Raw genomic sequence first — 10,920 nt, forward strand, 5'->3', positions numbered from 1 at the left:
GTTGAAAATTTCTTCACAAAATTGACAGATTTTTTGTGTGGATTTTCACAAGAGCAAGAGCTTTGTTTTTTTTTTTTTTTTTAACAAAAGTGACAGATTTTTCTGCTGAAAACCTCTTTGCAAAGGCAAGAGATCCTGATTTTTGTTGTTGAAAATTTCTTCACAAAAGTGACAGATTTTTTGTGGATCTTAACAAAAGCAAGTGGCAGATTATTTTCTATAGAAAATTTCTTCACAAAAGCAAGAGCTCCAGATTTTGATGTTGAAAATTTCGTAGCAAAAGTGACAGAATTTTTCTTATGCATGTTCACAAGAGCAAGCGCTCCACTTTTTTTTTTTTATTTCGTAAAAAAGTGACAGATTTTTTGAGGATCTTCACAAGAGCAAGCGCTTCACATTTTTTGTTGTTGAAAATTTCGTAACAAAATTGACAATTTTTTTGTGGATCTTCACAAGAGCAAGCGCTTCACATTTTTTGTTGTTGAAAATTTCGTAACAAAATTGACAATTTTTTTGTGGATCTTCACAAGAGGAAGCGCTTCACATTTTTTTTTTTTTTGAAAATTTCGTAACAAAATTGACAGATGTTTTTGTGGACCTTCACAAAAGCAAGTGACAGCCTATTTTGTGTTGTAAATTCTTTACAAAGGCAAATGAAAGAAGTTTCCTGTGGGTTGGTGGGGGGGGGGGTTTAGGGCCGACAGTGCACCTCATGCGGTGCACTGTAGGCATTATTTAAGGTTCTTTGCAGCATGCCTTCGGCCCCTACCTGCAACCCCATTCGTTCGTTTTACTGTGCCTCCTTTCATATTCTCTTTCTTCCATCTTTCTTGCCACCCTCTCCTAACAATTGATCTATACTGCAACTGCGACTTTTTCCTCCCGTTACACCTTTCAAACCTTTCACTGTCAATTCCGTTTCAGTGCTGAATGACCTCATGGGTCCCAGTGCTTGGCCCTTGACCTAAATTCTATATTCAATACGACGTAAGCTTCAAGAGTGGCAGTTTTGTAGCATTAATAGTAAGCAAATCAAGTTTGTGACACAGTTGAAGCTTCAATGGGTGATCAAGCTCAAACAACAGCTGATGAATGCGGTCAAATGAAAGCTCGAATGAAATTAACAAAAAAAATTGGCATGCGGCGAAAGCAAATTGCAGATGAATGCGGAGGTGGCATGCGTGACAGTTGTAGTATAAAGTGAAACGCAGTCACGTTTTTCGTATAACGATAGCGAAACGAAATTGAAATGAAAATAAAATTGGATTTTACATTAACACTAACACAGAGGCGTATTTTTTTTTTATACGGGTGAACGCAGAGGTAAAAATGAAAGATCTCTCAAAAATGTAATCAATAAAAGCTCTTAATTCTGTAATACACTGAAACCGACAGAATGTTGAATGACATACGAAATGTAAGTTTGCATAAACACTGAAAGATCAATGTACATTTAAACTAGGGGGCAATTTCTTACCGCAATGGTATTTCATCAGCTTCCTTACGGGTCTCGAGTCCGTCATAACGCTGGTTCTGTAAGGGAAATCGCCCTGCCTGCGGACCTCCTTCTCCGGATCTTTCCTAGATAGTGACCCCCAAGGGGGGTTTTCGGGCGTCGTTATCTAGGACTAATATTTCTTGCGGGTCATTACCTTTTTGATATTTACTGTCTTTTATGTTTTGACGGTAATCCCAAACTGGCTTGTACTAAGCACGCCGCAAAGGTGGATACATACCGGGTTAAATCCCTTTGGGGACACTATCTAGGAAAGATCCACTTCTCCTGGTAAACTCATTCATCATTAAGAAGGTGGACGAGGAACGAAAACTAATCATGCAGGGGGAAAGCTAATGCCTTTGAAACATGAAAACAAAAAGTAGAAGATGAAAAAACTGATGACACGGGGACGGAAAACAATAAAAACTGATGAAATGGTAAAAGGGATTAAAAATCAACGCTACTAGAAAAAAGAGAAAACTGATGATGTAAAAGTACTGTCACAAAACGAAAAGAATCCTGAAGATTCCAAAAACACAAATTTTAGTGCCATATGGGGAGAAAGGAGGAGGAGGAGGAGGAGGAGGAGGAGGAGGAGGAGGAGGAGGAGGAGGAGGAGGAGGAGGAAGAGTTGAAAGAGAAAGAGGATGAGGAATGGTAGAGACACGTGGGTAAGACGACATGGTTGATTGATTAATTCTTTGACTTGAGAGATATTTCTCTGGCAGAGATGCAAGGATGGGAAATGATGGAAATTTTCATGTCAAAAACGAGGACACGGCTTTTCTTTCTCTCATCTCATTCGTCTTCACGGGCTGATCATGGATTAAGGTCTTGTGCCGAGGGATGACATTATTATTATTATTATTATTATTATTATTATTATTATTATTATTATTATTATTATTATTATTATTATTATTATTATCTGATAATCTCTTCCTTCATTTACCTCGAAGGCTCTCGAACTCCTTCCCCTCTCCGTCGAATTTTAATTATTACGATTTTTCATTAAATATAGCTGAATAATGAATGGTTTGGATTTCGACATAATCACACACACACACATATATATATATATATATATATATATATATATATATATATATATATATATATATATATATATATATATGTCCTCAAGATTTGTGATTAATTTTATTTTTGCGACACCAGACTTTATTTAGTCTTACCCTCCTAGGTCCAATTAAAAGAAAATAAACACACACACATATGTATACATACACACACACACACACACACATATATATATATATATATATATATATATATATATATATATATATATATATATACACGTGTGTGTGTATGTTAACAGCTCCAATGTTTTGATACTGCTTGTATATCAAGCACTTTTTCTATTTAGCCAAAGTGAACCCCTATTCTCTTTTAATCCTTGGGGAAAAAATATCAAAATGTAATGCTGCCGGTTGTGTACCAAAGTTCTTCAAACGCCAATCAACCACTGTTTCGGAAAAAGCGATACAGAACAGCAGCCATCACACTCTGAGCACATTTTATCCTTTCCACCTTCTCTGTTTTTTCATCTCCAAAACACGGGAATATCCATCACAGGCTGATGTTCCCATAACATTTTGCGTCTGTATCACCACAGACAAGTTTCCTTTTTGGTCTGTTATTTTGAAAAGGTGAAGGTATTTATAGCCTTCAACGAGTAGGCAATGTTCATTAAAGCAAAAGTCTGGGGTCAGTAATCTTGTAAGTTGCGACTTCGGAGGGTATGTCAAGCAATCAATCAATCGATCATTAAAATAGAAGATTAACGTCAGCGTCTGCTTCAAAGAAAATCTACTAACTAAGCACGTCACATTTAGCAATCATGTAATCACAGGCACGTCAAACAATCAATCAGTGATCAAAATAAAGATTACAATCAGCGTCTCTTTGAAAGAAAGCTGCCAACAATGCATGTCACAAAACAGCAATCATGCAATCAAAAGCATGTCAAACAATCAATCAATGATCAAAATAACGATTACAATCAGCGTCTGCTTGAAAGAAAGCCGTCAACAAAGCAAGTCCCATATAGCAATCATGCACTCAAAAGCATGTCAAACAATCAATCAATGATCAAAATAACGATTACAATCAGCGTCTGCTTGAAAGAAAGCCGTCAACAAAGCAAGTCCCATATAGCAATCATGCACTCAAAAGCATGTCAAACAATCAATCAATGATCAAAATATAGATTACTGTCAGCGTCTGCTTGAAAGAAAAGCTGTCAAAAAAGCAAGTCACATTTACCAATCATGCAATCAACGGCACGTCAAAACAATCAATCAATGATCAAAATATATATTACCATCATCGTCTGACTGAAAGAAAAGCTGTCTAACTAATAGCGGAAGTCCCATGCAACAATCGTGCAGTCAATATCTTCTTAGAAATCCAAGTCGCAGAGTGTATTGCCACGTGCCGCTCACTGCTGAATATTTGAGAGGCACCCAAGAACGAAATGCAGGAACTCTGCTTCGCGTCTAATCCGAAGGACGTCTCGGTCCCTCCCGGAGGAGGTCGGGGATTAAGCAACTGCATTACCGATGTTCCCTTGGGTATTGAGACAAAGCACGTGGACTTATGAACCGTTGCCCTTCTCAGAGTATTACAGTTGCAGTTGAGTGAAAGAAAAATGACTCACAACGAATGTGAAGCAAAATGGAATGAGAGGCATTTACATAAAGATGCTTTCAAACGAATGCAAACTAGAATATTAGGTATTTACATAGTGATGCTTTAAAACGAATGTAAAGTAAAAAGATATAACAGGCATTTACATAAGATGCTTCAAAACGAATGTAAAGTAAAATTAAATAACAGCCATTTACATTAAGACGCTTTAAAACGAATGTCAAGTAAAATGAAATAACAGGCATTTACATACAGATATTTTAAAACGAATGTAAAGTAAAATGAAATACGAGGCATTTACATAAAGATGCTTTAAAACGAATGTAAAGTAGAATAAAATATTTGGTATTGACATAGAGATGCTTTAAAACGAATGTAAAGTAAAAAGAAATAACAGGCATTTACATAAAGATGCTTTAAAACGAATGTAAAGTAAACTGAAATAACAGGCATTTACATAAAGATGCTTTAAAACGAATGTAAAGTAAAATGAAATAACAGGCATTTACATAAAGATGCTTTAAAACGAATGTAAAGTAAAATGAAATAACAGGTATTTAAATAATGATGCTTTAAAACGAATGTAAAGTAAAATGAAATAGCAGGCATTTACATAAAGATGCTTTAAAACGAATGTAAAGTAAAATGAAATAACAAGCATTTATTTACATACAGAGGCTTTAAAATGAATGTAAAATAAAATATCAGGCATTTACATAAAGATGCTTGAAGACGAATGTAAAGTAAGATGAAACAATAGGCATTTAAATAAAGATGCTTTAAAACGAATGTAAAGTCAAATGAAATAACACGCATTTACATGTAGATGCTTTAAAATGAATGTAAAATAAAATAAAATACCAGGCATTTACATAAAGATGCTTTAAAACGAATGTAAAGTAAAATGAAATAACAGGCATTTACATAATGATGCTTTAAAATGAATGTCAAATAAAATAAAATATCAGGCATTCATATAAAGATAAAATGAAATAACATACATTTACATAAAGACGCTTTAAAACGAATGCAAAGTAAAATGAAATAATAGGCATTTACGTAAAGATGCTTTAAAACGAATGTAAAGTAAAATGAAATAACAGGCATTTACATATAGATGCTTTGAAATGAATGTAAAATAAAATGAAATAAGCATTTACATAAAGATGCCCCAAAACGCATGTAAAGTAAAATGAAACAAGAGGCATTTACAGAGATAAAATGCCAGAGGAAGATCATGAATGCTTTGCTGCCTCTATATGAAAGGGAAAAAAAAATTCGAATGAGTAGTTTTGTGCTTAAAATATGCGAGGTTCTTCCACGAACTTCATTATACCTAAGATAATGAGATGTTTGGGATATTGGAGTTTTAACACTGAATGAAATAGGAGTTGAAGAACATAGTTCGTATTCAATGACAGTTTACGAGGACGATTTTTGAAGAGGCAAGATGTTTTTTATGGGACTTTGTGAGCTTCTGAATCATTACAGATTAACTTTGTTTTACATACGTGTGTTTCATCAGCTGGCCATTAAACTAGCGAAAAACTGATGCTTTGTTATGCTCTGAAGACAAATGCAAAGGAAAGCTTTATTCTTTTTCTCTGTGAAAAGCACAAACACAAACAAATGCATTACAAACGCTTTTTTATAGAAAACTGCGTAAGACACATCGCTAAAATTAAACAGCAGAAAGCACCCGCACACAAAAAAAAAAAAAAAATAACACCGGAGCCAACCATGGGCGCATCAGTAACACAAACACGCCCGCGCTAATGCCCAGACGCATCAACAGAACGCGCCCATTACCAGACAGGCCAAAGGAAAGGGGCGGTGGGGGGAAGAGAAGCTCTCAGTGGGATGTCATCCACAAAGAGTCCTGCAGGATCAAACGTAAAGGCCCAGGTCTCAAACCGACTTCAAAGGATCTCCTAAATAATGGAACGGAGAGCAAGGAAGTTAAACAGCTTCCGAAGGATTGCTACTTTTTTTTTTTTTTTTTGGGGCGAATTCTTCACTTTTGTCAGGAGCAGCTGGAGAGGGAGAAGGGATGAGTTCGTAGCTATAGGATTTTTTTTTAGTTTTTTGAATTTCAACTTTTAAGGATCATACAAGATTCAGAGTTTGCTATTACTTGTTTACGTTAATCACCCCAACCCTCACCCCGGCTCACATTCCCCACCCCAAATCCCGCCTCCTACCCCCACCTCTCTCTCTCTCTCACTCTCTCTCTCTCTCTCTCTCTCTCTCTCTCTCTCTCTCTCTCTCTCTGTGAAATGTTGGCACTTTGTGAGACAAAAGTGAAAGGAAGTTAAACATATTCCGAAGGGTCGCTACTTTTTTTGTGGAGGGGGCGGGGTGGGGGGGGTGGGGGGGAATTCTTCATTTTTTTCAGGAGTAGATGGAAAAGGGAAAGAGAGGATGATGAAGGAAGAGTTCGTAGCTATAGGAGTTTTTTCTTTTTTTTTTTTATATCGCTAATAAGGCAAGATCCTGAGTTTGTTATTACCTGCTTACGATCATCTTCCCAAGGGCTCCCCCCCTTTTCAAACCTGCAGTCTTCCGGTGTTACAGCTTCGTCTGCGACTCTGTCATGGTCATCGGTACTGGAGGGCAGAACGACCGATGGTCCAGGGCAGCAGCAGGTATCCGTACCTGCGCCTTTGCGAGTCAGGTTCGTAACAGCAACAAGTCAGGTTCGTAGCAGCAACAGGTAACTACCGTACCGCCCATAGAACAACCAAAGATCCTAACATCTATTTTTTTTTAGGCAAGATCCTGAGTTTGTTATTACCTGCTTACGATCATCTTCCCAAGGGCTCCCCCCCTTTTCAAACCAAACCCGTACTCCCAATCCCGTCCCCTCCCTTTAGTGTAAAAGACTGACTTTAAATGGATTTTTTTTTCTCTCTCTCTCGTACGTAAGAGATATGAATGGAACAATTAAAAGCCCCTCTCTCTCTTCCTATCCCAAATGTCGTTAAACATTAAAAAGTAGCGCCAGTTATAACACCCAATCAAGTCGATTCCTCTCATCATATCATAAAAAAGGGAATTAAATTTAGTAAATCCTCCCCCTCCCTCCTCTCTCTCTCCTCTCTCTCTCTCTCTCTCTCTCTCTCTCTCGCAAACACGCAACGGAATGACCCTTTCGTCTAAGCAAAGGCCTCTAAGTAAAATAAATGGAATGGAGTGGAATATAGAGTTTAGACCAAAGACCAAGCACTGGGACCTATGAGGTCATTCAGCGCTGAAACGGAAATTGCCAGTAAATAGTTTGAAAGGTGTAACGGGAGGAAAACCTCGCAGTTGCACTATGAAATAATTGTTATGAGGGGCTGGATAGCAAGACGGAAGAGCGCTCATATGAATGGAGGTACAGTAAAAGGAATGAAGAGGTTGCAGCTAGGGGCCGAAGGGACGCTGCAAAGAACCTTAAGTAATACCCACAGTGCATCCCGGGAGGTGCACTGACGGCACTAACCACCTAAGGGGCTCTAAGTAAATAAACGACCGTCTTATTTCGTCCCCTAAAAGCGAGCGCCGCTAAAAAATGACGTCGTCCTTCCAACTAAACACCCTTCTTCTATGGACTTGAAGACTGACAGGAGCCATTTGCATTTATAACAGTTTCGTGGCGAGGTTTAGCTATGGGAATCTCTCAACTGTCACTCTGAAGAGTCGAAAAGGATGAGTACTAATGATGCCGTGGACGTGGGAGATGAGGATGCTGTACCTAAGGGTATGGTAATCGTTTTGTTCGCGTGGTCGATGGATTCAGTCTGTTTCAATTCACATTTAAATTAATGCTGCTAGAGAGAGAGAGAGAGAGAGGGGAAAATACAGACTATGGGTGAAGAAATAACAAATGTTCTCAGAGAGAGAGAGAGAGAGAGAGAGAGAGAGAGAGAGAGAGAGAGAGAGAGAGAGAAAAGAAGAAGAAAGGAAGAAGTGGAGAGGAGGTTGAGAGGTCTTAAGGAATTTATTGGAGAGAGAGAGAGAGAGAGAGAGAGAGAGAGAGAGAGAGAGAGAGAGAGAGAGAGAGAGAGAGAGAGGAGGTTGAGTAGGTCTTAAGGAATTTAATGGAGAGAGAGAGAGAGAGAGAGAGAGAGAGAGAGAGAGAGAGAGAGAGAGAGAGAGAGAGAGAGAGAGGAGGCAGTGGAGGGGACGTAGAAGGGGTAGGTCCTAAGGAATTTGAGAGAGAGAGAGAGAGAGAGAGAGAGAGAGAGAGAGAGAGAGAGAGAGAGAGAGAGAGAGAGAATAAGTATCAACTAGAGAAATCTTCACACTCATGCATCAAATGTTCTAAAACAACTTGAAACAATGATGAAAAACAAAGGGTTTTGGAGTTGTTCTCGCCTAGTAATGCTCACGCGCACACTCCCTCAGCGACTGAAAAAAACTGCACAAACACATTCACAATCACACAAACACTCACACTCGCACATACGCATACACAGCTTTGAAAAAAATAACCTTAATCGTTTTTTTCTTTCCAGTGGCTTTATATTCAAATGGTGGACTTGAAATAAACTTCTTTAAATCATATATATATGCAGTATATGTATATGTATATATATATATATATATATATATATATATATATATATATATATATATATATATATATATATATAAAATGAGTGTTTTTCTGTCTGATTGTTTTACTATCAGTCAGTTGCTTTCTGTCAGCTTCATCGACAAAGGTTACTGGGACATTCAAAGTAATGTCCTTTTGCAGCCCAGGCCCGAAGAAAATAAAGCACAAAATGCGCCGAAGTTTCTTTGGCAAACCGAGTTTTCTGTACAGCCGCTGCAGCGTATAATCAAGGCCACCGAAAATAGATCTATCTTTCGGTGGTCTCGGTATAATGCTGTATGAGCCCCCGTCCATGAAACTTTAACCACGGCCCGGTGCTGGCCTATCCTATATCTTTGCCAGAAGCACGATTATGGCTAAATTTAACCTTAAATAAAATGAAAACTACTGAGGGTAGAGGGCTGCAATTTGGTATGTTTGATGGTTGGAGGGTGGATGATCAACGCACCAATTTGCAGCCCTCTAGCCTCAGTAGTTTAAAGATCTAAGGGCGGACAGAAAAAGTGCGGACAGAATAAAGTGCGGACGGACAGAGAAAGCCGGCACAACACCTTTCTTTACAGAAAACTAAAAAAGAAAAAGAAAGGGAGTGGAGTAAGGTGGGACTTACAACAACAGACGATAAACCTTTGGCCTCGCAAAAAAAAAAAAAAAAAAAAAAAGGCCCAAGTCAGGAAAAGCAAAAGCAGAGAGAGAAATTCAAAGGTTACTTGTTACAGCAAAGAAACAACTCCTGTTGAATCCCTGTGTAATCCTTCGTGGATTGCCGGTTACCCTCAGACGAAAATGACACTAAACTTCACGATAACAAAAACCTAAAAAAGCCTACACTAAACAGCAGAAAGCAAAAGCAGGGATGGAAATCCGAATTCTGTAGTCACGGCAAAGAAAACAATCCCCGGAACTTCAAAACGTCAAAAAAACAAAAGCAGGGATAGAAATCCAAAGCTTGGGGGTTAAACCAAGGAAACAACCATCGTTTAATGGATCGAGGATTATCGATCATTGAGCCGTGTAATCCTTAGTGGATTACAGATTACCCTCAGATAAAAACGAAATGAACCTCAAGATGTCAAAAAAAAAAAAATAAAATAAAATCCATACATCAAACTTTCGAGACGGTCCAAGACCTGAAAAAGCATACATTAAATTTTAAAGAAGGCCTAAGGCCTGAAAAAGCATACATTAAGTTTTTGAGACGGTCTAAGGCCTGAAAAAGCATACATTAAATTTTCAAGAAGGTCTAAGGCCTGTAAAAGCATACATTAAATTTTCAAGAAGGTCTAAGTCCTGAAAAAGCATACATTAAATTTTCGAGAAGGTCTAAGTCCTGAAAAAGCACACATTAAATTTTCGAGAAGGTCTAAGTCCTGAAAAAACATATATTACTCTTTCAGGAAGGAGTAAGACCTGAAAAAAGCAAACATTAAAGTTACGAGAAACAAACACACCGTACACCGAACCTCTTCAACAATGGGGCATTCGCGGTATGTAGCATATACGCTAAGCAGTATTTACTTAAGGGCTCCATGGGAAGAGGCTATAAAGGGAGTATTTACAGGGAGGAGCCAGGGGAGCCCTCCTGAAGTTAATGCTGGTATCTCAAGCCTGGAAGGGGAAGGTAGAGAATCGAGTGAATCAATTACGGGCTATGGTAGAGTGTTATTAAACGAGAGAGAGAGAGAGAGAGAGAGAGAGAGAGAGAGAGAGAGAGAGAGAGAGAGAGAGAGAGGATGTTGGTGCATATATATATATATATATGTATATATGTATGTATGTATATGTATATGAATATACATATACATATACATATATATATATATATATATATATATATATATATATATATATATATATATATATATGTTATTGTGGATAATACTGGAGACAAAAAACAATGGATACGAGAGAGAGATTATTTAATAAATTTATTACGCCCAAAGACGTCAAACAAAGTTACATATTGGCAGTTACTTACAGTATATCAGAAATCAACAGAAAAAAAATTACAGCATTGAATTATCAGTATATCAGTTACAAAAATAACATATATGAGATCGTATTCCATTATCACAACAACTGCAACAGACAGTTTAGCAGCCACCAAAGTGTGGATGACGAGTCAAAATTAAGTCTAGGTGGTCATCTTTGA

At 37.7% G+C, this 10,920-nt stretch overlaps 1 protein-coding gene and 2 long non-coding RNA genes across 5 annotated transcripts in view; 1 reads left to right on the forward strand and 2 right to left on the reverse strand.

Moving 5' to 3' along the window:
- LOC136845216 (uncharacterized) overlaps positions 1-10,920 on the reverse strand; it is a 549,715-nt gene that overhangs the window by 251,630 nt on the left and 287,165 nt on the right. The window lies entirely within an intron of this gene.
- The window catches only part of LOC136845214 (glutamate receptor ionotropic, NMDA 2B-like), a 510,777-nt gene that overhangs the window by 204,257 nt on the left and 295,600 nt on the right, over positions 1-10,920 (forward strand). The window lies entirely within an intron of this gene.
- Positions 6,545-7,240, reverse strand: LOC136844674 (uncharacterized). Its single transcript, XR_010854961.1, has 2 exons — positions 6,963-7,240; positions 6,545-6,677 (listed from the first exon to the last, which is right to left on the reverse strand). It is a non-coding gene; the product is annotated as an uncharacterized lncRNA (long non-coding RNA).

This window comes from Macrobrachium rosenbergii, chromosome 13 (genome assembly GCF_040412425.1).
Source record: "Macrobrachium rosenbergii isolate ZJJX-2024 chromosome 13, ASM4041242v1, whole genome shotgun sequence".
In the NCBI taxonomy this organism is placed as follows: domain Eukaryota; kingdom Metazoa; phylum Arthropoda; class Malacostraca; order Decapoda; family Palaemonidae; genus Macrobrachium; species Macrobrachium rosenbergii.